The sequence below is a fragment of the Bos javanicus genome, chromosome 14 (genome assembly GCF_032452875.1).
Source record: "Bos javanicus breed banteng chromosome 14, ARS-OSU_banteng_1.0, whole genome shotgun sequence".
In the NCBI taxonomy this organism is placed as follows: domain Eukaryota; kingdom Metazoa; phylum Chordata; class Mammalia; order Artiodactyla; family Bovidae; genus Bos; species Bos javanicus.
This window is the reverse complement of record NC_083881.1, coordinates 13479485-13506463: the sequence shown is the minus strand read 5'-3', so window position 1 is coordinate 13506463 and position 26979 is coordinate 13479485. Positions and strand designations below refer to the sequence as shown.

General features: G+C 42.9%; 1 long non-coding RNA gene across 5 annotated transcripts in view; it reads right to left on the bottom strand.

Moving 5' to 3' along the window:
• LOC133260350 (uncharacterized) overlaps positions 1 to 26979 on the bottom strand; it is a 163856-nt gene that overhangs the window by 73445 nt on the left and 63432 nt on the right. The window contains exon 5 of one of the 5 annotated variants that reach the window (XR_009740770.1): positions 23242 to 25860. The exons of 3 other annotated variants lie outside the window; for them this stretch is intronic. This is a non-coding gene — a long non-coding RNA (uncharacterized LOC133260350). Of the gene's footprint in view, positions 1 to 23241; positions 25861 to 26979 lie in introns of those variants that run through there. One more of the 5 variants, XR_009740771.1, reaches the window with a different exon arrangement.

Below are 26979 nucleotides of genomic sequence, written 5' to 3'. Positions count from 1 at the left end.
AAAAGATGAGACTGAGTCCTAGTGACTGGAGCTCCCACAGTTCCCTGGGTATGTGATCCTAATCAAGTGCCTTTACCTCGGCACTTTGGTCACCTCATCTGTCGAATGTTATGAATAACGAGCTGATGTTCATAAACACACAGCATGTGCTCCACAAACGAGATTTTCCTTTCCTCCTCGTTTCTGAGCAGGGCTCAGAGCACTATCACTGCAAGAGTGGTTGTGTTCCAGGAGGGGAGGGTCTGGTACCTGCGGAAACAGAGCTATCCACACTAGGAAGATCGTGGCATGCCTGCATGCATGCTCAGCAGTGTCCGACTCTTTGCAACCCCATGGACAATAGCCTGCCAGGCTCCTTTGCCCATGGGATTTCCCAGGTAAGAATACTGGAGTGGGTTGCCATTTCCTTCTCCAGAGGGTTTTCCCGACCCAGGGATCGAACCTGCATGTCCTGCAGCTCCTGTATTGACAGGAGGAGTCTTTACCGCTGAGCCACCAGGGAAGCCCCAGGATGACAGCAGATCTTTCCAAATCTCTCTGGGGGATGATGGTGAATGTGCACTGCATGGGAATCTATATCCAGGTGGGATACAGGGTCTTCCCCTGTCTCTTGGAATTGTCTATTTCCTAAAGCCCCCAATTCCTGGAGCCACTGCAATATGAAATGGCCAACCTAGATCAAGCCCTGGCCAGCATCCCTCCAGCCCATTGTTCTGAAACCAATGATAGGCTTAAGGGACCATTTCTGGAAGGAAAAGGACGCCCTTGTTGGTTATAATGCTGCAAGATGGGAGGCAACAAGCATTGTGAGTAGCCGTTCTTTGAGGGGCTGGGAAATGGCAAGATGAATGAGACACGTCTGTCACTATGGAGAGGGGCTGTCCCAAGACTGCATGTGTTATGCTATGAACGTGTACAGAGAGGAATATCTTCTACCTGGAGTACAGGGTAGGGAAGGCCTGTGAACAGTGTGACTTCAGGTTAGGCCTTGAGGAAAGTACAAGGGTTCATTAGGTGGAAAAGCTGCCTAGGTTGAGGAGAGAGGATGAGCAGGAACTCAAAGGTACAAGGTGAGGGGTGGGGCAGGAGCAGGCCCGGAAAGATGATTTGGGTATCACCTACAATGCCAAGGTTACCCTTGAAGAATTCTCAAGCAGAGAGTGACGCAGTCAGATCAGAAAAGTGAAGGCCCACTTTTCCTCATATTTCTGAATTTGATTAACAAGTTTATGCTCTTAGAAGAACTTTTATGAAATATGTATGTTATTCTTCAGAATTTATAAATTACTTTCTCATAAGTTATTATATTATTTAGTGAGTAATATTTAATAATCTCATTTGTATGTATTATAATTAAATAATATATTACTTAGTGAATAATAATGTAACACAATGATGAATCAATTAGACCCTTGAAGTGGAACTGTGTGTGTGTGTATCAAGTCACAGTGTAAAACAACTTGCTTAAATTGAAAAAAAAAAAAAAAAGACTATTTAATAAGATGACCTAGGAAGATTTGGTGCTTTGATCAAATTCTCTTACCCCCGGTAGATACATGCCCAGTACACGGGAGAATTAGGTGTCTTATGGGCCCTTGCCTGGAAAATCCCATGGACAGAGGAGCCTCGTCGGCTGCAGTCCATGGGGTCTCGAAGAGTCGGACACGACTGAGTGACTTCACTTTCACTTTTCACTTTCACGCATTGGAGAAGATAATGGCAACCCACTCCATTGTTCTTGCCTGGAGAATCCCAAGGACGGGGGAGCCTGATGGGCTGCCGTCCATTGGGTCGTACAGAGTCGGACACGACTGAAGCGACTTAGCAGGAGCAGCAGCAGCAGCAGCATGGACCCTTAATGAATATTAATTGCTAGTCATGGAATGAGTGATGGAAATTACCAATTGAGAGACTAAAACATTCCTAGGAATTAATGTCCTGATGAGAGGGATTGATATCCTAGTAAATAGCTGAGGTTTTTTAGCACCAGCTCAGCCACATCTCTGGGGAATGTCTAAATCAGAAGTCATCATTATACTCTCAAGAACTGCAAATGAAGATTCATAAGCCCATAAATTTCCTTTTCTATGGATGGGCCCCTGACTTGTATTACTCAGTTAAAAGGCAGGTTCAAGAATAAATGCTCTATTTAGTAAATCCAGAGGTTAGGGGCAAAATACTTATTATTTTATAATTCTCTTTGAAGCAGCCAGTTTAGAAATACCACAGAAATACCTCCCAGGAAATTATCTTCGAAGAAATTTCAGCTTGCTTATTTGGGATTGAATTATATGATCTTTAAGTTTTTATTCAATTTAAATTTCTATAAGCTGGAGTGAAGAATTTTGACCAATAGAATCCATTAGTGAATCTTGACAAGAGAACACAGCGATCTCAGAGCCATAACTTTGGTTCATTAATTCATCTGATTATAGTGTTTTAAACTAAAGTATATTGCATTTCCCCTATGTTTTGGTACCAGCTAAATTGAGAAGATGGGGTGATCAAGACAGACACATTGAGCACAAGCATGTGTTTTGTAAAGTTAGGATGCTACAGGGGTCAACGGCAGTGCAGAGTATGTGCCATCTTCTCTGCTCTGAGGGTTCATGGGAGACCCTTTGAAGAAAGTAACACTGAAATTAAGACCTAATGGAAGGATGATCAGGAACTAGTTTGAAAAAATATCAGAGTGGATGGATGTTCCAGTTAGAGGGGTACCAAATCTGAAAGCCCAAAGAAAGAATGAGAGAAAAAAATCAGGGAAGGAGAGAGAAACAGAGAGACTAAGAGATGACAGGAGGGATAAAAATGAGAGGGACTGAGTAAGAGGTGACACTGGAGAGGAAGTTACCAGGCAAGTAAGATGTAAAAGCTGTATCAGGAAACTAGGAATTTATCCTAAGAGCAATGAAGAGCCACATAAGACAACATAAATAGTGTTTTGACAAAGCTAGTGGTTGATACATAGGCATCGAACAGAACTAACGCACTTGAGTCTATTTTTAGTCTATGGATGAAGCAGCAAGGGAAATTTTGGTGATCCTCAGAGATAACCCTGATTAAACATACCTTCACTAGAGGAGAAATGGCTGGCACTGGGACAATTATGAGGCTAAAAGTATTGCTCTTTCATGGAGTACTCTACTAGACTTTCTCTTCTCCACCTTAATTCTTGCTTCCCAACATGGCTGTGTAACAACTATTCCAAAATTAGAGGCTTCAATAATAATTATTAAACTCATTTAACCAATTGCAGGTCATCAAGAGTTGGCTAACCTAGGCAGGGTTCATCTAGATGGTTCCACCTTAAACTGTGGATACAGATATCCTGATTCCTAGCTGAGGCATGGATTCAATTCGCTCCATGCGTGCTTAGTCATTCTAGGGTTTAGCCTGAAAGGGCATCCCAATGGCTATGTTTTGGCTATGGCTCAAAACAGCAAGCAGAAGCACAGGAGGCCTCACAAAGTCTAGGATCAGTCCTGCACACTATCACTTCCTCCTCTCTATGGCTTATTGTTGTTCAGTTGCTCAATTGTGTCCAACTCTTTGCGACCCATGAACAGCAGCACGCCAGGCCTCCCTGTCTGCCACTATCTCCCAGAGCATACTCAAACTCATGCCCATTGAGTCAGTGATGCCATCCAACCACCTCATCTTCTGTTGTCCCCTTCTCCTCCTACCTTCAACCTTTCCCAGCATCAGGGTCTTTTCCAGTTAGTCAGCTCTTCACATCAGGTGGTCAAAGTATTGGAGCTTCAGTTTCAGCATCAGTCCTTCCAATGAATATCACTTCCTCCTCTTCTATGGCTAGTCCCACCTCTTGTTGTGGCAAATATACATAATATATATATATATAATATGCACACTATATACATATATGTATATAACATATGTGTGTGTGTATATATATATATGTTATGTATATTTTTCTTGTGGCTCAGATGGTAAAGAATCTGCCTGCCATGTATGAGACCCAGGTTTGATCCCTGGGTTGGGAAGATCCCCTGGAGAAGGAAATGGCTTCCCACTCCAGTATTCTTGCCTAGAGTATTTCATGGTCAGAGGAGTCTGGCAGGCTGCAGTCCATGGGGTCACAAAGAGTCGGACATGACTGAGCAATTCCACTTTTCTTCTTATATATAACATAAACTTTTACCTTTTTAAGTGCACAGTACTGTGACTGGCTTATCTCAGCAGGTTTTCAAGGTTCATCCATGTTTGGCATGTATCAGATTTTCTTTCATTTATAAAGTTGAATAATATTCCATTCTTTGTGTATACCACATTTTGTTTATTCATGTATCCGTCAACTAACACTGGTTACTTCTGCCTTCTGTCAATTGTGAACTGAATGCTACAGATATGAGTGTATAAGTATCTGAATCCGTGTTTTCAATTTTGGTGTACATAGTTAAAAGAACTGCTGAATCATATGGTAGTTCAATTTAATTTTTTCGAGGAACTGCCATTTTTCAGTTCCTCAAAGTGGCTATAACAGTACCTTCCTACCAGCACATCATAAAAGTTCCAATTTCTCCATATCCTCACTAACACTTGTTATTTTATTTTTTTTAATAATAATGATCCCAATGGGTATTAAGTGGTAGCTCATTGTGGATTTAACTTGCATTTCCTTAATGATTAGTGATTCTGAGCATCTTTCTGGCTATTTGTACATCTTCTTTGGAAAAAATGTCAGTTAAAGTCCTGTGTTCATTTTTTAATAGGGGTGTTTGCTTTGTTGTTGTTTTGGGTTGCGGGGCTGTTTAAATATTCTGTATAATAATCTCATCTGTTGTTGTTTGGTTGCCAAGTCATGTCCAACTCTTGTGAACCCCATAGACTGTAGCCCGCCAGGCTGCTCTGTCCATGGAATTTGCAGACAAGATACAGGAGTGGGTTGACATTTCCTTTCCCAATTAATCTCTTATCAGGTATCTAATTTGAAAATAGTTTCTCCCACTCTATGGGTTGCCTTTCACTCTGTCCAAACTATGTTTTGTCTCTAAGGTCCTATCACCCTGAATGTGCCTGATCTTATCATATTGTTCTTTGATACAACAAAAGTTTTTAATCTTGATGAAGTTAATTTATCTGTTTTTTCCTTTGTTGCCTGAGCTTTTAGTGTCATATCTAAGTAATTGTAGCCCAATCCAGTGTCATGAAACTTTTCCTCTGTCATCGTTGTTCAGTCACTCAGTTGTGTCTGACTCCGCAACCCCATGGATTACAGCACACCAAAGTCCTTGTCCTTCACTATGTCCCGGAGTTTGCTCAGATTCATGTCCATTGAGTTGGTGACGCTATCTGATCATCTTATCCTCTGCTGCCCTCTTCTCCTGCCTTCAATCTTTTCCAACATCAGAGTCTTTTCCAGTGAGTCGTATCTTTGCATCAGGTGGCCAAAGTATTGAAGTTTGAGCCTCAACATCAGTCCTTCCAAAGAACATTCAGGGTTGATTTCCTTTAGGATTGACTGGTTTGATCTCCTTGCAGACCCCCAACCCTATCCTTTCAAGGGAAGAACAACTTTGTTACATGGCAAAGAATAAGGATATAAGGAGCAGAGAAGTACTGGCACACACACACACAAAATCAATCTGGACACCTCCCTTCCCTCTTTTAACTGCTCACTGTACTAACACCCTCTCCATGCTTTGCTCACATCCTTTTGTTCTTAGGACGGAACCCAGTCACTCTGAGCTGATAGTGACTAAAATTTGGCTAAAAGAACAATATCTCCTACTGATACTTCCATTTCAAGCAGGGGCAAATATCTTAAACCAAGGAAAGGAAGACACGCATTGATGTTTTGGTCATTTTTGAGCATGGGATAGAAAACTTCTTAACCCCTGAAGAAATGAATCAGAAAACTTGCTCAGTGCTCAAGTTGCCACCATTTCTGGTTTTTCAGCCCTTACTATCAAACTGCTTTGTTAGTAGAGGTTACCAGGATTTCACTACAAACAATCCTGGTGAGGGGATATGGTGAGGGGTAACTCATTAACCAAACAGACCCAACGAGTGAAACAAATGGATAAACACAATCCTTATACACTCTCTCAAAGTGTTTATCCCTTCATCAAGGCAGTGTGAACCTTCTCTCAGGTAATGGCAGATAACTACTTTTCTTTCTTGTCCAGTTTTTCCAAGTCATATTTACATTGTATAACTTGTTTCATAAAATGAAAAAAGAAGACATTTTCCTGGAGTCTTCTCCAGGTCTTATCGAATTCTGTTTACATTGTGTAATAAAGATAATAAAACCAGGTTTTTGCTAGGGAGGCTGTATCTTCTAAATGTAAAATCACAATGCTGAATGTGGCCTCAAGGTACACTCCCTTACTACAGATTCTGATTTTACTTTTTCAGCATCATCCTAAGATACCCGCCCCCCCCCACACACACACACACACTCAGTCACAAATCATTGATTCAGAAAGCAAAGGGACCAGAAGGGTTTGTTGCTATAATTGTTTGTGTTTAGTTTAGTTTTGTTTCTGTCATAGAGAGTGTAGAGACTAATCAAGGTTTGTGCTTGTGTGATGGACAGAGAAGCAAGGGATTACAGAGGAGAGCTGGCTGTGTGAAGCCACTAGGGATATGGAAGGGATGGAGGTGTGGGGAAGGGGGAGTTAATTGCTGACACAAGCTAAGGGAGCAGGTGGGTGGAAAGGACAAGACTGGGAAGATTAGGTTCTATCCACCCCTCAGTTGCCTGCCTTAGTAAGCCCATTTCAGCCCACCCATTGATGTCCACAGTGGACACACAAATGTAGGCAGAAAAGATGAATGGGCTCTCCTGTGGCCTTTATGATAAAAATCCCGAAGAGGCTTAGGGATAATGTAGAGAGGCAAAGAAAAATATGCGTGAGTGAGGTTAGAGGGAAAGCTTTCTAGGCTTAATGTGTTTCAGAAATTATTCAAGAATAAGTCAAGTGTGAAAAATGGCCATTGAGACCCTGCCAAGGTTAGTATGAACCATGAGGATCTGGTGAGCAAATTCTAGCTATGTAATCAAAAACTGCTTGGTTGAAGCTTTAACTTAAGTACCAATTTTCCTCACCCCCAGTTTCACTAAAAGAGGGTGCTCTGGGGGGTTGGGGGGCAGGCTGTGCCCATGCTGCAGGTATTCGTGCTGAGCCGGATAAAGTGGTTCCTGGACCCTCTATTACAGAGGCTTTTTTTTTTTTTTCATTCCCTTTACTTCCTCTCTCCCCCAAGACCTAGATTTTCACCTCAGAATCCTACACAAAACTGACAGAGAAACACTCCTTTTGCTGAGGTTTTACCAGAGACCTATCAATGGTCTCTTTTTCATTCAAATTGGCCAATTCTTGGCTAGATACAGGGACAGAGACAAGGGCTAAACAAAGCCTGGAAAACAGGAATAACGAGGAGGGGGGAGTATCATGGGCTCACATGGGCCATGATTAATTGGTGTCACCAGAAGAAAACCCTCTTTGAAAACTCAGTGAATATTCTAGCAAGGGCATATTTCACATCATCTCCAAGTTTATAATTATGCTCACTACACTCCAATGGAAATCTCTCCCCAGATTTTACTCTCTAATGGCCATGTAATAAAAGGCAATATATATTCTTATGCTAAGCCATAAATAGGGAGCACTCAGCAGCACTGTCTTTCTGAGGAAATCTCGGGTCTTCGGGGATGCATATGCGTTCACACAATAAGGAGACACAAATCAACATGGTGGCCAAGCAGGCATGGGTGAATGATGGCCTCGGCTCTTAATGAAACCAAACCATGAAAGACATTAGAAAGATTGATTGGTGTTAAGTTAGCTGCCAGTGTTAGCTGGGGTACCCCAGGCTGTAATGAAACTGCCAGGGGTTATTTATGGAGACAGAGGGTTTAGGATGTAACTTATGTCCAGCAGGCTGGTGTGTCAGACACACATTCTTGACCCTCCACAGTGAACAGAGCAATAGACACCCACTTCCATGTGGCTCCTTGGAATGTATGAGAATGGCATTCTTTTCTAAAACTTTGCACCAGGTTGAAAAAGGACAGGTTGCCAACCAGAAGGAAAACGGATCAGGGTTAGGTATAGTTTGAAAATATTGACTTGAGGTAGGGCAAGAGAAGATGTCAAAACAATTCCTGCTGAAAGGAAACCAAACACATGTATTCATATGCAAAAACAATGCCATTGTCTAAGCCAGAGGATAAGATATAGGCCTATTTTCAATGTTTGGGAATCCTCTTCTACCCAAGGCTCCTTCCATGAGAGCCAGAAAGATGGGAGAAAGAAGGAAAACCAACATTAATTCTGATCATTCAGTCGTGTGCTCAGGCTCTGGGGACACAGAGCAGGGACAAGGGTGGAAGGTGGATCTGGGTGGAGGAGCAGAATTACCAGTGTGTTGCCACCTTCTGCAACCCAAGCCTCTGCTCTGTAGTGTTAGGTTTATGGGGATGTGGGGAAAAGGATGGGACAAAGCTGACAAATAGGACTTCCCGAAAGCCACAAAGAATACACAGATTGTAGCAGGGCCAAGAGGCTGGAAATGTCACCCGATCAGAGAGGATCTTTAATTTCTGCCTGATTGGCTCCAACAGAAGGAAAAGGGGAAATGGGGGCATGAACTTTGTGCTACAGGCATGACTCCTCAAAAGCCATCTCTCTCTTAGTGTGCTGCCTCCAACTCTAAAGAGATGTCTATGAACTGGTCTTATGTTCTGGTGGCGCTGGCATCTCTGGTGCTCTTTGGCCTGTGGACACACCACTTCAGTCTCTGCCCTCCTCAGCACAAGCTGTCCTATTCTCCCCTCCATGTGTGCTCTGTGTCTTTTTCCTCTTCTTATAAGGACACCAGTCCCTGGATTAGGGCCCACCCTAGCCCAGTATGACATCATTATGACTACTTACATCTGCCAAGACCCTACTTCAAATACGGCTATATTCTGCAGTTCCAAGTGGCCATGATGTTTGGAGGGGATACTCTTCAACCCAGTATATCGCCCAAAAGACATCCATGTTGTATCTCTGGAACCTGGGAATATCACCTTCACACCAAAGGAATGGATAATATGTTAGATGGTCAAAGATGTAATTAAATTAAGGATTTTCAGAGACAGAAGACAGAGCTTCCCTGGTGACTCAGTGGTAAAGCATCTGCCTGCCAATGCAGGAGACATGGGTTCCATCCTTGATCAGGGAAGATCCCCATGCGGTGGAGCGCCTAAGCCCGTGCACCACTACTATGGAACCTGTGCTCTAGAGCCTGGAGCCGTAACTACCGATTCCCGCCCACCCTAGAGCCTTTTTTCCACAACCATGGAGTTACGCAACTGTGAGGCTCTGCTGTCGAGCCCAGGAGCTGCAACTATTGATGCCCACGTGCCCTAGAACCTTTGGCCCACAACAAGAGAAGCCATTTCAATGAGGAGCCTCTGTTATTGCACCGCAAGTACGGTAGCCCCTGCTCACCGCAACTAGAGAAAAGCCCATGCAGCAAGGGAGACCCAGCACAGCCATAAATAAATAAAATATGTTTTGAGAAAAGAGAGAGAGAGCGAAGAGACACATTCAGGCATGGAGGAGAAGCTGACATGATGATGGAACAGAGGGAGGTACAACCACAGGCTGAAGAAAGCCAACAGCCACCAGACACTGAAAGAGGAGAGGAGTGTCCCTTAGGGCCTCTGTAAGGCGTGTGGCCCCGTCAACTCATAGGTTTTACCCTTCTGGCCTCCACAACTCTGAAAGAATAAACTTCTGTTGTTTTAAGTCTGTGGCAGTTTGTTCTACAGCCTCAAGAAACTGTTATAAGGCACTTCCTAAAACCATTAATTTGCCTACTCTACTGTCAGTTTATCCTTATTCGAGCGAAAACACTCTTCTTGGTGCAATAAATAACATCAAACAACTGTCTCTTCAATACTTGCTTAGAAATCCCCACCTAGCTCTGGCCACGGATCCGGAACTATTCTGTCACCTCTTTGCCCAACCCAAGAAAACCATTGAATGACTCATTAATGACTCGTCATTAAAACAGACCCCAGTAGCCTCACACATTTGTTCCTTTGCCTTCTCTCCTCCAATAAATCTACTAAGACTCTATCAATATAATGATCTCCCTTACTGAAATATGTTCAAGCAGCCAGTTTTCAATGCTAGAGACTGTGGTTCTTGAGCAAGCTAACCATTCTGACTAATAAGTCAGCTAACAGTGTGGGATATAGCCAGTGTAGTTGACAAGGGGAAAAAGGACTGAGAACTCTCGCTAAAAGACTGTGTCTCTGAAGATACTGAGAATTTTTAGTCTCAGAACAGTGATCTTCAAAGTTGCAACAGTACATCTTCACTGGTACTTCATTGGTAAAATATTTTTTAATTCTAAATATTTAATATATATTTATGTTTATTTTTGTATAAGGTATTTGTAAGTTCTATTGTTTTATATACACTAAAAAGCACAGACAAAAATGCAAAATGTAACGGTTTGAAATGGAAATGAAATGAAAACTGCTTTAAAATAACTTTAAATTTGCTTAGTAATACCACCAAAATTGTCAGTCATATATACCATGAAAAATAATATTACAAATATTCCTGTGAGAGTACTGCAATTAGGAAAATTATGAAAGTCTTTGAAATGCATAAAAGATTACTAGGTATCCTTTCAGGGGAATGCTGAGCATAATCTAGGAAACCCTTTAGGGTTATCTGATTCTATAGAGCTTTGCATCTTTGATTGTCTTGCTGGAATGTGCTTAGTTACCCAGTCGTGTCCGACTCTTTGTGACCCCAAGGACTATAGCCCGTCAGACTCCTCTGTCCATGGGGATTCTCCAGGCAAGATTACTGGAGTGGGTTGCCATGCCCTCCTCCAGGGGATCTTCCCAACACAGGAATCGAACCCAGGTCTCCTGCATTACAGGTGGATTCTTTACCTTCTGAGCCACCAGGGTTGGAGCAGGCTATTTTACAACTCTATTAATTGTAAAGATGGGCTCGATAAAGGACAGAAATGATATGGACCTAACAGAAGCAGAAGATATTAAGAAGAGGTGGCAAGAATACACAGAAGAACTATACAAAAAAGATCTTCACGACTCAGATAATGACAATGGTGTGATCACTCACCTAGAGCCAGACATCCTGGAGTGTGAAGTCAAGTGGGCCTTAGAAAGCCTCACTACGAACAAAGCTAGTGGAGGTGATAGAATTCCAGTTGAGCTATTCGAAATCCTGAAAGACGATGCTGTCAAAGTGCTGCACTCAATATGCCAGCAAATTTGGAAAACTCAGCAGTGGCCACAGGACTGGAAAAGGTCAGTTTTCATTCCAATCCCAGAGAAAGGCAATGCCAAAGAATGCTCAAACTACTGCACAATTGCACTCATCTCACACGCTAGTATAAGTAATGCTCAAAATTCTCCAAGCCAGGCTTCAGCAATATGTGAACTGTGAACTTCCAGATGTTCAAGCTGGTTTTAGAAAAGGCAGAGAGGAACCACAGATCAAATTGCCAACATCCGCTGGATCATCAAAAAAGCAAGAGAGTCCCAGAAAAACATTTATTTCTGCTTTATTGACTATGCCAAAGCCTTTGACTGTGTGGATCACAATCAACTGTGGAAAATTCTGAAAGAGATGGGAATACCAGACCACCTGACCTGCCTCTTGAGAAACCTATATGCAGGTCAGGAAGCAACAGTTAGAACTGGACATGGAACAACAGACTGGCTCCAAAGAGGAAAAGGAGTACGTCAAGGCTGTATATTGTCACCCTGCTTATTTAACTTAAATGCAGAGTACATCATGAGAAACGCTGGGCTGGAGGAGGCCCAAGCTGGAATCAAGATTGCCGGGAGAAATATCAATAACCTCAGATATGCAGATGAAATCACCCTTATGGCAGAAAGAAGAGGAACTAAAAAGCCTCTTGATGAAAGTGAAAGAGGAGAGTGAAACAGTTGGCTTAAAGCTCAACATTCAGGAAACGAAGATCATGGCATCTGGTCCCATCACTTCATGGGAAATGGATGGAGAAACAGTGGAAACAGTGTCAGACTTTATTTTGGGGGGCTCCAAAATTATTGCAGGTGGTGATTGCAGCTATGAAATTAAAAGATGCTTAGTCCTTGGAAGGAAAGTTATGACCAACCTAGATAGGATATTGAAAAGCAGAGATATTACTTTGCCAACAAAGGTCCATCTAGTCAAGGCTATGGTTTTTCCAGTACTACGGATGTGAGAGTTGGACTGTGATGAAATCTGAGCGCCAAAGAATTGATGCTTTTGAACTGTGGTGTTGGAGAAGACTTTTGAGAGTCCCTTGGAGTGCAGGGAGATTCAACCAGTCCATCCTAAAGGAGATCAGTCCTGGTGTTCATTAGAAGCTGTTCATTGGAAGGACTAATGCTTAAGTGTTCATTGGAAGGACTGATGTTCTTTGGAAGGACTGGGTGTTCTTCCAAAGAAGAACTGTTCATTGGAAGGACTGATGATGAAGCTGAAACTCCAATACTTTGGCCACCTCATGTGAAGAGTTGACTCATTGGAAAAGACCCTGATGCTGGGAGGGATTGGGGGCAGGAGGAGAAGGGGACGACAGAGGATGAGATGGCTGGATGGCATCACTGACTCGATGGATGTGAGTCTGGGTGAACTCTGGGAGTTGGTGATGGACAGGGAGGCCTGGCATGCTGTGATTCATGGGGTCGCAAAGAGTCGGACACGACTGAGCGACTGAACTGAACTGAACTGATTAATAGCAAGGATATGATGATAATTCAAATTATTTTTACCCATAGAAATGCAAATGAGTTGCCTCTAGCAGGGGTGCACCTGATTCCTGCCCCATAGAAAACTGGTTTGCTGCCTCCTTGTTTTTTACTCCTAAGTCATGTCTGACTCTTTTTCGACCCCATGGACTGTAGCCCACCAGGCTCCTCTGTCCCTGGGATTTCCCGGGCAAGAATACTTGAGTGGATTGCCATTTTCTTCTCCAGAGGGCCTTCCCAACCCAGAGATTGAACCTGAGTCTCTTACATTGGCAGGCGGATTCTTTACTGCTAAGCCACCAGCAAAACTCTACAGTTTGCTGCCTTACAGGATATCAACCAGTTTTGTAAGCATTAGCAAATTCATTTTAGCATTCTTGATTGACTGTAAATATGTCTGCTCTTCAGATTTTCCTTTGAATTGTATTAATCATCTTATGGATTTTTGTTTTAATTAATAAAGTAGATAAAATCTTTGACACATGTTCATTTTGTATGATTTTATATTTTTTGAAAATTATCCTTTAATGAATGGAAACAAATGTGTCCTTTAAAAAATCTTGCTTTAATCCTTTATGATACAATACTTTAAATGTCTGGTTCTAGGTTCAATTAATTTTGATGCTTGGTTTTAATGGATGCTATGGGACTTCCTTGGTGGCTCAGATGGTAAAGAATCTGCCTCCAATGCAGGAGGTCTGGGTTTGATCCCTGGGTTGGGAAGACACCCTGGAGAAGGGAATGGCTACCCACCCCCATATTCTTGCCTGGAGGATTCCATGAACAGAGGAGCCTGGTGGGTTACATCCATGGGCTCACAAAGAGTAGGAGATGACTGAAGGACTAACACGTAGCCCCACCTCAGAGTGATCAGAAAAACCATGGGATGGCCTTGGATTTCATTCAGGGCTAGGAGAAATGAGCCCCAGAGAGCAGATATGAAAGCATAAGGAAATAAAGTTCTCTTCTCTTGTACTCCAGGGAAATCCACTCTTTCAAGGTAATGGCTGTAAGTTTAGAATACGAACAGAAAATGTTCCAAAATGGTGGTACCCCCGAGCTGCAGCATTTCAGTGTGGGCAGGAACGGAGAGATGTGAGAGGCTGAGAAAGAACAGTGAGGAAAGGAGGCGGAACACCAGGAGCTGTTGGTCTCATGGAAGCAGCTGCCTTTTCCTTTTAAATGCTACCCTATTTTTCCTGTATGCTCACACATCTCCCTACCCATAAACGCACTTAGTGTAATCCTGGAAAAGCTAGTAGGCTACTGACAGAAAACTTGTGAACTGAACTGACAGAACAGTCCTGCAAATAGTTTCCACCCAGCTGTCTCAGCATTAAAGATGGCAGGACTCTGTCCATCAAAGAGGTCTTTGTATAGGTACATGAATAATGAGATAATAGAACTGGGTTTATGGTGCCAACACAGAGCCAGAGCTGATGAGGTGGTATTGTTGTTCAGTCCTGTCCGACTCTTTGCGGCCCCATCGATTGCAGCGTGCCAGGCTTCTTTGTCCCTCACTATCTTCCAGAGATTGCTCAATCTCATGTCCATTGAGTCAGTGATGCCATCCAACCATTTCATCCTCTGTTGCCCCCTTCTCCTGACCTCAATCTTTTCCAGCATCAGGGTCTTTTCCAATGACTCAGCTCTTCACATCAGGTGGCCAAAGTATTGGGGCTTCAGCTTCAACATTAGTCCTTCCAATGAATATTCAAGGTTGAATCCTTTAGAATTGACTGCTTTGATCTCCTTTCTGTCTGAGGGATTCTCAAGAATCTTCTCCAGTATAACAGCTCGAAAGCATCAATTCTTCAGCGCTCAGCCTTCTTTATGGTCCAGCTCTCACATTTGAACATGACTATTGGGAAAATCCCAGCCTTCTTTTATAGATACATGAATAATGAAATCATGCAACTGGGTTCACGGTGCCAATACACAGCCAGATATGTTAGCCACAACTAATGAATGCTCTCTGCTTTTTATAACACTTTCAACCTATACAATGTGAGCAGTGAGCATAGCACATCATGCCCAGAGGACGGGAGAACAGGCATGTTCTCTCCTTTGAAAGGAAAGGAAGGAGGTGGAAAGGAAAGGAAAGAAATAAAAAGGAGGTGGGATTAAAAAAGATGAGAGACTTGCTAACCATGATTAAAGCCAGGACGACACACCAGGACACCTGAGTCTCACAGATTTTAGAGAACATTGTTTCTCTTCCTGAGATGCCTTTTATTTGCCTGACCCTTTAAGTTTACAGAGTGTGGTCAGCGACTTTATTTGAAGGTTCTCCATCCCCCTCATAAAACCCCCTGGTGGCTCAGAGGTTAAAGTGTCTGCCTGCAATGCAGGAGACCTAAGTTCGATCCCTGGGTCTGGAAGATCCACTGGAGGAGGAAATCGCAACCCACTCCAGTATTCTTGCCTGGAGAATCCCATGGACGGAGGAGCCTGGTGGGCTACAGTCCACGGGGTCACAAAGAATCCAATACGATCCCCCTCAGCCTGTCAAGTCCTAGTTCTCCCACAAAATCTAGCCCATTGTCCACATCAGTTCAGTTCAGTCACTCAGTCGTGTCCGGCTCTTTGTGACCCCATGAATCGCAGCACGTCAGGCCTCCCTGTCCATCACCAACTCCCGGAGTTCACCCAGACTCACGTCCATCGAGTCAGTGATGCCATCCAGCCGTCTTATCCTCTGTCATCCCCTTCTCCTCCTGCCCCCAATCCCTCCCAGCATAGAGTCTTTTCCAATGAGTCAACTCTTCACATGAGGTGGCCAAAGTACTGGAGTTTCAGCTTTAGCATCATTCCTTCCAAAGAAACCCCAGGGCTGATCTCCTTTAGAATGGACTGGTTGGATCTCCTTGCAGTCCAAGGGACTCTGAAGAGTCTTACCCAACACCATAGTTCAAAAGCATCAATTCTTCGGCGCTCAGCCTTCTTCACGGTCCAACTCTCACATCCATACATGTCCACATATCTAGGATCTAATAAATCCCTTAGTAAACAATCCTAGACTATTTGAGAGTCCTTTAGCTCATTTAAACAAAATAGAAATAATTTTCTATTTCTCATTGCATAGAAATGTTGAGAAGGTTAAGAAATGGTAAGTACTCAATGCATAGAGGGATTCTTCAGTGACTCAGTGCTGCAATGCAGGAGATGTCGGTTTGATCCCTGGGTGGGGAAGATCTCCTGGATGAAATGGCTACCCACTCCAGTATTCTTGCCTGGGAAAACCCATGGACAGAGGAGCCTGGTGGGCTACAGTCCATGGGGTCACAAAAAGTCAGATACAACTAAGAGACTGAACAACAGCAATGCACAGAATGCCTTCCACGAGGGATTACAATTAATAGACACCATCATAAAGAGTTCAGTGGACAGCAGGGTGAGGAAAGGGCACTGTGAGGACTCTAATCTTGGAGATAAATTCTTGTTAGCATCATAGACTTGCTTCCTTCCTGCCATTTGAATGGCATATCTTGGCCTGCCCAGGATCAGCAGGAACACACAATGCCTGTGCTCCATTATTGCAACATAAAAACAACAAGGCTCAGGTGACTTCTCGGGCAAAGCCATTCCAAATGTCTCTGCCCCTTACTTAATCACAGTGATAAATACCATATAAAGAGCTGAGGCTAAATGCCAAACACATAAACCAGCTGGATGGCAGCAAAAACAGGAGCTATTAGGCCCTGTCACTGATGCCCAGGGGAGCTTACCTGTTCCTCTTTTTCAACAGGCACTGCAGTGGTAGGACTGTTTGATGTGTTTCGTAAGTCAGTATAGCAACAGCAGGGAGATATATATTTGAAGTATTCTGCAGCCAAACTTCTCTTTGAGTGCTTTTAATACCAGCTTATAACACAGAGACCAGCAGGAGTTGGTATTCAATAACAGAGCTAATAAGAGGTGCGGTGTCGCAGAAAATTCCACTTGTTTCCAGTGATGCGCAAGTGCAAAGCATTTTTATGAGATTTTCTCCAAGACCTCCTGAGCACCTGTGAAAAGTGGGTATTACAGTCCCATCCCAGACACTGAGGCAACGGAGACTAAGGTGGAGGAGCCAACAGTGGCAATGTGGGTAGCTCACATAATTTCTCTAAAGAGATGGACAGCCTCTAACATTCTGTGCCTCCAGACCCATTTTTTAAGCCAGGTCTCCAAAGTAGGAAATCAAAAGATACCTGGAGTAACAGGCAAGTTCAGCCTTAGAATACAAAATGAAGCAGAGAAAAGGCTAACAGAGTTTTCCCAAGAGAATGCATTGGTCAGAGCAATAATCTTCTTCCAACAACACAAGAGACAACTCTACATACGGACATCGCCAGATGGTCAATACCGAAATCCGATTGATTACAGTCTTTGCAGTTGAAGATGGAGAAACTCTATACAGTCAGCAGAAACAAGATTGGGAGCTGACGTGGCTCAGATCATGAACTCCTTGTTGCCAAATTCAGATTTAAATTGAAGAAAGTAGGGAAAACCACTAGACCACCCAGGTATGACCTAAATCAATCTCTTATGACTATACAGTAGAAGTGACAAATAGATTCAAGTGATTAGATCTGATAGACAGAGTGCCTAAAGAACAATAGACAGAGGTTAGTGACACTATACCGGAGGCAGTACCCAAAACCATCCCCAAGAAAAAGAAACCCACAAAGGCAAAATGGCTGTTTCAGGAGGCCTTACAAATAGCTGGCAAAAGAAGAGAAGCTAAAGGCAAAGGAGAAAAGGAAAGATAGACCCATCTGAACGTAGAATTCCAAAGAATAGCAAGGAGAGAAAAGAAGGCCTTCCTCAGTGAACAGTGCAAAGAAATAGAGGAAAACAATAGAATGGGAAAGACTAGAGACCTCTTCAAGAAAATTAGGGATACTAAGGGAACATTTCATGCAAAGATGGGCACAATAAAGGACAGAACTGGTATGGACCTAACAGAAGCAGAGAATATTAAGAAGCGGTGGCAAGAACACACAGAACTATACAAAAAAGATCTTCATGGCCCGGATAGCCACGATGGTGTGATCACTCACCAAGAGCCAGACATCCTGGAATGCGAAGTCAAGTGGGCCTTAGGAAGCATCACTACGAACAAAGCTCATGGAGGTGATGGAATTCCAGATGAGCTATTTCAAATCCTAAAAGACAATACTGTGAAAGTACTGCACTCAATACGCCAGCAAATTTGGAAAACTCAGCAGTGGCCACTGGACTAGAAAAGGTCAGTTTTCATTCCACTCCCAAAGAAGGGCAATGCATGTTCTAACTATGTACAATTGTTTTCATTTCACATGTTAGCAAAGTAATGCTCAAAATTCTCCAAGCCAGGCTTCAACAAGAACTTCCAGATGTTCAAAGTGGATTTAGAAAAGGCAGGAGAGCCAAAGATCAAATTGCCAACATCTGTTGGATCATCGGAAAAGCAAGAGAATCCCAGAAAAACATCTACTTCTGCTTCATTGACTATGCCAAAGCCTTTGACTATGTGGATCACAACAAACTGTGGAAAATTCTTAAAGAGATGGAACTACCAGACCACCTGACCTGCCTCCTGAGAAATCTGTATGCAGGTCAAGAAGCAACAATTAGAACTGGACATGGAACAACAGACTGGTTCCAAATTGGGAAAGGAGTATGTCAAGGCTGCATGATTTCACCCTCCTTATTTACCTTATATGCAGAGTACATCACGTGAAATGCTGGGCTGGATGAAGCACAGCTAGAGTCAAGATTTCTGGGAGAAATATCAATAACCTCAGATATGCAGATGATACAACCCTTATGGCAGAAAGTGAAGAGGATCCTCTTGATGAAGGTGAATGAGGAGGATGAAAATGAAAATGCTGTCTTAAAACTCAAAATTCAAAAAACTAAGATCATAATGTCTGGTTCCATCACTTCATGGCAAATAGATGGTGAAACAATGGAAACAGTGATAGATTCTATTTTCTTGGGCTCCAAAATCACCTCAGATGGTGACTGCAGCCACAAACTTAAAAGACATTTGCTCCATGGAAAAAAGCTATGACAAACTTGGACAGCATATTCAAAAGCAGAGACATTACTTTGCCAAAAAAGCTCTGTCTAGTCAAAACTATGGTTTTTCCAGTAGTCATGTATGGATGCGAGAGTTGGACCATAAAGAAGGCTGAACCACTGAAAAATTGATACTTTTGAACTGTGGTGTGTTGGAGAAGACTCTCGAGTCCCTTGGACTGCAAGGTGGTCAAACCAGTCAATCCTAAAGGAAATCAATCCTGCATATTCACTAGAAAGACTGATGCTGAAACTGAAGCTCCAATATTTAACCACTGATATGAAGAGCCAACTCATTGGAAAAGACCCTGATGCTGGGCAAGATTCAAGGCAGGAGAAGAGGATGACAGAGGACGAGATGGTTGGAGAGAATTTCTGATTCAATGGACATGAGTTGGAGCAAGCTCTGGGAAATGGTGAAGGACTGTGAAGCCTGGCACGCTGCAGTCCATAGGGTCCCAAATAGTTACAAGGCTGAGTGACTGAACAACTACAGAAGCAGGCCCTGAGCAGAGAAGCAACAGCATGTGGTTTATTTTAGAGGGGTCAGAGATGCTGGCAGGGCAATGGCACCGTGACACGGGAGGAGGAAGGCAAAGAGGGGTTTGGTACATACTCAGTAACCACAGAGAACAACCAGAGTATCATTCCTCCAGAAATACATGGGAAGTTGTGAACAATGCCTGCCCCAGAAATATTCCAGCCAAGGCCTGAGGAGGCTGGGCTACTTACCCAACACCCAGCAGCTATTGGTTAGGCCCTCCATCGTCAGTTGCTTAGTCATGCCTGACTCTTTGTGACCCCATGGACTGTAGCCTGCCAGGCCCTCAGAATACTGGGGTGCGTTGCCATTTCCTTCTCCAGGAGATCTTCCTGAGTCAGGAATCAAACCCAGGTCTCCTGCATTTCAGGCAGATTTTTTACCATCTGAGACACCAGGGAAGCCCAGACCCTCCATTACCAGATATCATTTCCTGGTCAGGGCTCCAACAGCCTAAGGACAGATTCAAATGAACAATTATTTCAACTAATAATAATGTTTTAATTTTACTCAATGCCATCTCAAGAACACAGATGTACAGGCACACATATACCTTTATAAAATAAACACATGTTAAGTATCCATTTTATATTGATATAGTTTATAAATATATATATATATATATACTCATATAACTTAGCATTGAAATACCTTTATAACATATGGGTACACATATGCATACATATATACATATACATGCACACATATATATATTATATCCATTTTATACATATAAGGAAATTGAAGAGTAGTGAGGTAGTATGTGAAGAAAAAGAACACAGTCTTTAGCACTAGACAGATTGAGATTTAAACCCTATCTTGGACTGAAACTAGCAGAGTGACCCTGGAGAAGTTATTTAACCTGTCTGTGCCTATAATTTGAGGATTATAATGCCCCTTTCCTTGGGTATGTAGGAGGACTAAATAAAGTAATGTTGTGATAATAACAGCTACCATTTGGGGGAATCTACCCTATACCTGGCATTGTGCTAAACACTTAATGTATGTGACTGCATTTCATTGTCTCAGTCTTATGTGACTAGTTTAATATTACACTTCCATAAGGACCACGAGAATTGAGCAAAGGCTTGTAAACTGCATACAACACTGTTAGCACAATGGTCTTATAAATCCAGAGGCTGAGGAAGAAGCACTGCCCAGGAGGAGGAAGACAAAGAGGTTGGGGGTGGGGTGAATGTGACACTCCTCTTTCCACACCCCTGCAGAAGAAGCTGCCCTGCAGAATCAACTGCTTGACAGACTGCACCTTTTAAACAACGTTTTTGGTTTGTTTCTACTACTCCCATAAATCAGGCTGTCTAACAGTACAATACTTATTTCCTGAAAGAAAAAGATTTGATTTACCTATTTACTTACAGGGCAAGAGTAATGTGCGTGTGTGTTCAGTCGTGTCCAACTCTTCACAACCCCAAGGACTGTAGCTCACCAGGCTCCTCTGTCCATGGAATTTTCCAGGCAAACTGCAGTGGGTTACCATTCCCTACTCCAGGGGATCTTCCTGACTCAGGGATCGAAACTGTGTCTCTTGTGTCTTCTGCATCAGTAAGTGGATTCTTTACTGAGGCACCTGGAATTGATGCTTTTGAACTGTTGTGTTGAAGACTCTTGGGAGTCCCTTGGACTGCAAGGAGATCAAACCTGTCAATCCTAAAGGAAAGCAGTCCTGAACATTCATTGGAAGGACTGATGCTGAAGCTGAAGCTCCAATACTTTGGCCACCTCATGTGAAGAGTTGACTCATTGGAAAAGACCCTGATGCTGGGAGGATTGGGGGCAGGAGGAGAAGGGGACGACAGAGGATGAGATGGCTGGATGGCATCACCAACTCAATGGACATGAGTTTGGGCAGGCTCCAGGAGTTGGTGATAGACAGGGAAGCCTGGCGTGCTGCGGTCCATGGGGTTGCAAAGAGTTGGACACAACTGAGCAACTGAACTGAACTAAGATACCTGAGAAGCCCCAAGAGTAACTTCATCATGGTCTAAATATACATTTATAAGTAAAGGCAGGAAATCAATGAGCAGGGTAACAGAGGTGACAGCCCCTGTGCACTGTGCTGTGTGAGTGAGTGAGCACCACCATCTGACTTTTCCTGGCCCCTGAAATCCATGGTTGTTTGTGAGGGCTACACCTCAAAATGAACTCCAATGGACAAGCATGCAGAAATGGAAAAGCCATACTGGCTTTGTTCCTGGCCCTTGAACCCATGCAACACAGTTCTGGCATTTGCTGTCCCTCCACCTGGAACAGCTTTCCCCCAGGGAGCCATGTGACCCACTCCCTGACTACATCCGTTTCTGTGATCAAATGTGGATCCTGAGGCCCTTCCAGCACCTTATCCAAAACAACGTCCTCCCGACCGGCAAGCTCTCTCCCCAGTCCTGCTGCATCTGTCCTTTGTGGCATTTAGCACTGCATGACACTTCAAATGTCACTGAATTCCTTTACTGTTGCTGTTAAGTCACTGTCACAATCAACTCTTCTGACCCTCAGACTGTAGCCCACTGGGCTCCCCTCCTCCAGGGGATCTTCCCAACCCAGGGACGGAACCTGTGTGTCTTACATCTCCTGCACTGGCAGGCGGGTTCTTCACCACTAGCACCACCTGGGAACCCATCGAAGTTTGAATCCACTAATTTTAAACTGCTCATCCTATGGTGACCTCATGCTACACTAGGAGGACTGAGTGAGCACCACGGTTCCCATTCAAAAGATAGAGAAGCTCTGGTTCAGAGAAGTTAAAGGGCTTGCCCAAGGTCACTCAGCCATTTAGTTGTTGGGGGGACAGGTGGCTGAGGTTAGAACACAAAAATCTGGATTTGAATCTAGCGAATGTTTTCATTAGGCGCAAAATAGGAAACTGATTCCCTGCACATCACCACCACCTGCCACAACACCCTCGTGATCACAGAAGACAGTGATCACCCACCAGTGGTTCTCCTTCCGCTGGACCAGGGCGGGCCTTCCAGTCAGCCTCCGTCAGGCAATAGATGTTCAAAGAGATTAACCTGCCTCCCCGCCTTCTATCATACAGCCTCTTTTGTTTTCTCCTGGCCACCTGGCCACAAGATGGAGACGACACATGGCTTAAGTTCTAGAAAGGGTCTTTAGGGATGACTTACTGAAAAGTTTACCAGTTGCTTGGCACTATTTCACAATATGTACAAGTATATTACTGTCATTGTGACATATTGTGCTGGGATGAATTGTGTATTTTATACACATACACACACAGAGTCATAAAATAGGATTATAAATTATGTGTAAGAACAGGAGTATATGCCTTAAAATATTTATTTCATTGCCATTACAGACGCAGCTCATATTTATACTTTATAGAAACTAGAAAGAATGAATCTAATCTTTGATACTAGAGGATTACATGTTTCAGAAGGTCCTAAATCTTTTGTGCCTGCAGTATCAGATTGAGGAAACTGGTCTTGATAATGCATGTGTTTTATTTATTTGTTTTGCACAGGCCAAGACCAGAGAACTGTCTTCCTTTTAAGAAGTATATCCATGGAATTTGATTTATACCCAAGCAATAATTGTGATGCATGATTATTTTGCAAATAGGTGGTCCTGGTAGAATTTCTTTATACCTGATTTCTCAGTAACTACCTGGGGTTCTAATTAAAATTCGCTCTTGGTATATGTAATAGCATCTGATAATGTTATCCTTACCTCATTATGTAATAATTACATCTGTGGCTTTTGGTTTTGTTTTTAATTAGCTTCCACAATTCTCTCACAAATGACGTGGGGCAACCAACACAGTTCACTTTCTATGATATAAAAACGCATAAAGGACATAAAAAGCATCCAGAGTTAATTAGGACACCATGAGGAAAATGTCAATGGCTTGAGATGGATAGACTGGGTTGTATTTTATGCATTCTGCTCTCTTGTACATCAGTTCCTATGACAGGGCTGTGCCCATGGCAGAGGAAACCTCGTGGATATTTTCAAAGGCAGACACCCACTTCAAGTGGTGCCACTGCATGCTGCTGACTTCATGGCCTTTAGTCTTGTTTCATTTACTTCACATCAGAGCCTTGCACCACACTCGCTGTGGAAGTCTGGAAAGCCTGGAGGGGTTGGCACATGGTGATAGGCAGTATCAGAGAAAGAACCAGAGGAATAGGAAGTGGGGCTTAACCCAGGCCCCGTGGCCCATTTGAGGGGGAGTAAGGATGGAGGGCTGCCGTCACGTCTAAACTCATCTCACCCCTTGGACTGGGTCTGTGCAAGAGAAAGATTTAAAGTCACTTGCTTCAGATTTAAAATGTCACATCACTTTATATGAAAAAGCTGGGGAGGCCAAATGACATCTGGGCTACAGCAATTTTATATTCAAAATAAAAACTCAGCAGGCATCTGTTGAGAACATGAGGCTCTGTGCCAGGGGATTGTTCTTGAGCAGAACATAATAATGCCTTAGTTGTGGATAATAACTATCTTGTTTCCTAACTAATTTGCTAATTCAGTTTTACCTCCTGGGCTTGAGACCTGTCACATCCCTGTTTAAGAACCTTCAGTGGCTCTTTTCTACTATCTAGGAGATCAATGCTAAGTGCCTAGACTGGCATCAAAGACTTCCAGAGAGGTCCCCCAAATATACATCTTGCTGGGCTCTCTAGTGTTCCTCTTAAAGAACATTCCATTCCAATCTTTCTGGTGCCAAAAGTCAAGCTTTATACATTTCTACTTCTGTGCCTTTCTCTCTCTCCCCTCTGCTCTCCACATCCTACCCACACAAACATGAAGCCTTAGCATTCACTTCATACTCTTATTTCTTCTATATAAGCCTGACAAAGCCTATATAACCTTTGCACTGCAAGCCCCATGTGTCACTATCTTGAGTGTACAAAGACTCTGTGACTTCATACATGAAAGACCTACTTAGGAGCAATGGCGAGCTGAGGGCTAAATCGTGGTTTTCTGAGTCAGAAAACCATCACCCCACTCTCCACGTCCATACCTGGCTGCCTGTGTTCATGTGTAAGAAATATATAGGCCCACATGCTGCAGTCTCACTCACCGTGATGACCCAGTTAGATATTCCAAGACAGTTTACACAGCAAACAGTTCTGAGTACTGGTCAAGTGAGGAACCTCAGGGAGAAGTTTATATGAACCATCTCACGGGGACACTCACAGCACCTTGTGAGGTTAGGGTTAGGTAGGTTGGGGTTATGTATATCCTCAAGAAGGTAGGTAATTCAGGCTCAGTGAGGTTAAATGACTCGTCAGAGGTCACATAGCTAGAATGGAACCTGGCAGGGCACATGTATTATTTCACATCCCTAGCAATTACTAGTAAGGGACCCTCTCCCCTAGTCACTGAAGACCATTCCTACAAGGTCACGGCTCTGGGAAAGTCTCCCAAAAGCTTGCATGGCTCCAGTTCGGCAGTGTCCTGCCAAAAGTCAGAGATTCAGAACAATTAGGAAGTTTGTGCATTCTCATTCACAGGTTGGACTATATGGCTTCAAGTCAAATTTACTGGAAGGATGATGACCAACAGATTGTCTCGTTCAGAATACCACTCTTTTCCTTACATTCTGTCTTCCCAAGGAAGGGAAGGCTTAAGGACAACTGCAAGCATGATGTCCTTGCAGGCTTCACACATCTATCAGACTGAATGGCCATCTTCATCCTCATTTGCAGAGCTCTCTGTCACTTAGAAGAACAGCATTAACATTAAGTCATGTGATTCTCACAAAGACATTGTCAGATAGGAGAGAACAGTGGTGTTAACGATTTTCAGTGTTCCCAATCATAGGTAAGGAAACAGAAGCTTTGAATGACGGAAATTATCCATGAGCTTGTAGACAAAAAGAAAGGGTATAGACAGAGTTCTCTTTCTTCATCAGATTAGCAGTTACATGATATTCATTTTGTTCTCATTCATTGAGCTGTGTATTCTGCTTTGTGCAATTTTACATATGTAGCACACTTGCAACAAAGAAAGGTTAAAGATGGGTATAAAAGGACATAATTAATTTAACTGAATCTCAAGACCATACATATTTCACACACACATTTCAAAATATACATATTTCAGATACACACACATACTGTTCTTTGTCATCTTTGTCAGAGCTGTGTAGTATTCCATTTTATAGATTTACAGTAGTTTACTTCACAGTATCTTCCTGATTGAATTCGCTGCTAGTCTTTGGTGTTAACTTTACATACTACAAAACAATCCAAGTACACGTTCATATGTGCATATGCGTGGGTAAAATACCTTATTTAAAATATTAGTCCTTCAAGAGGACCCTGGGGTCTGGCCCCTCTCCTTCAGACCAGGTCTTACAAACGGGGTGGAAAGCTCCTCCTCCCTTCTATAAAAATACTTTCTGTACTGATAGCGGTCAGTGTTCTCTTTCCTCTTGTGATCCCAGGGAGGCCAGAAAGCAAAGGCATGCATCCTCTCTTCCACACTGTGTCTCGATTTCTGAAGAATAAAGGATGAGGGAATTCTTGCAGTTCAAAAAATAAAAATAAAATATTAGTCCTTGACCAAGCATTTGTATTAAATTTGATAGTTACTGTCAAATTGCCCTCCAAAAATCTGTATCTGTTCTTGATAAAAATTCTTATTTCTTCACACCTCACCAATATGATGATAATCAAACTGACAAACCAATCCAACCTGGACAAACTCCTCACTGGTGGTGTAATGTTCATTTCTTTAATTATACATGATGCTGAGCATTTTTCCATATGCTAATAAGCCAAATTTTTTTTTTTAATCAATCAGCTTACTCATGTTTCTTTTGACCAAATGATCTCTTACTAATTGGTAATAGCTCATTATGCAGGAGACCTGGGTTCGATCCTTAGGTCGGGAAGATCCCCTGGAGAAGGGAAAAGCTACCCACTCCAGTATTCTGGCCTAGAAAATTCTATGGACTGTATAGTCCATGGGGTTTCAAAGAGTTGGACATGATTGAGCAACTTTCACTCTCACTTTATCTGTTGAGAAAAACAGTCCTTAAAGTGTCATTCATTACACTTTTTCTCCTGGACCGAAATGTTATAATTTTATGTAGCCAATTTTTTCAGTCTTTTCTCTTAGAAAGAAAAGTGAAAGTGAAGTCGCTCAGTCGTGTCCGACTCTTTGCAACCCTGTGGACTGTAGCCCACCAGGCTCCTCCAACCATGGGATTCTCCAGGCAAGAATACTGGAGTGGGTTGCCATTTCCTTCTCCAGTGGATCTTCTAGACCCAGGGATCAAACTTAGGTCTCCTGCACTGCACACAGATGCTTTAACCTCTGAGCCACCAGGGGGTTTTACAACTTGTTTGGGAGGAAATTCTTCATTCCAAGATTGCTTAAGGACATATTTTCTCTAATGCTGCATTCTTAAGGGGATTTGCCTAATAAGATTTTCCTGTCTCTGGGCAACTGAATGTTGTCAACAATATTCAGGTATGGTCCTAACCAGATGAATTTCATACCTAAAGGGTTCTTTAATCTGACCTTCTACAAAGACGATCAAAAGATATAACTGAACACGACTATTGCCACTATATAATATGGTAAATAGGGTTTACTGAACCATGGACTAAATGTTTATATTGTACAACAGACTACA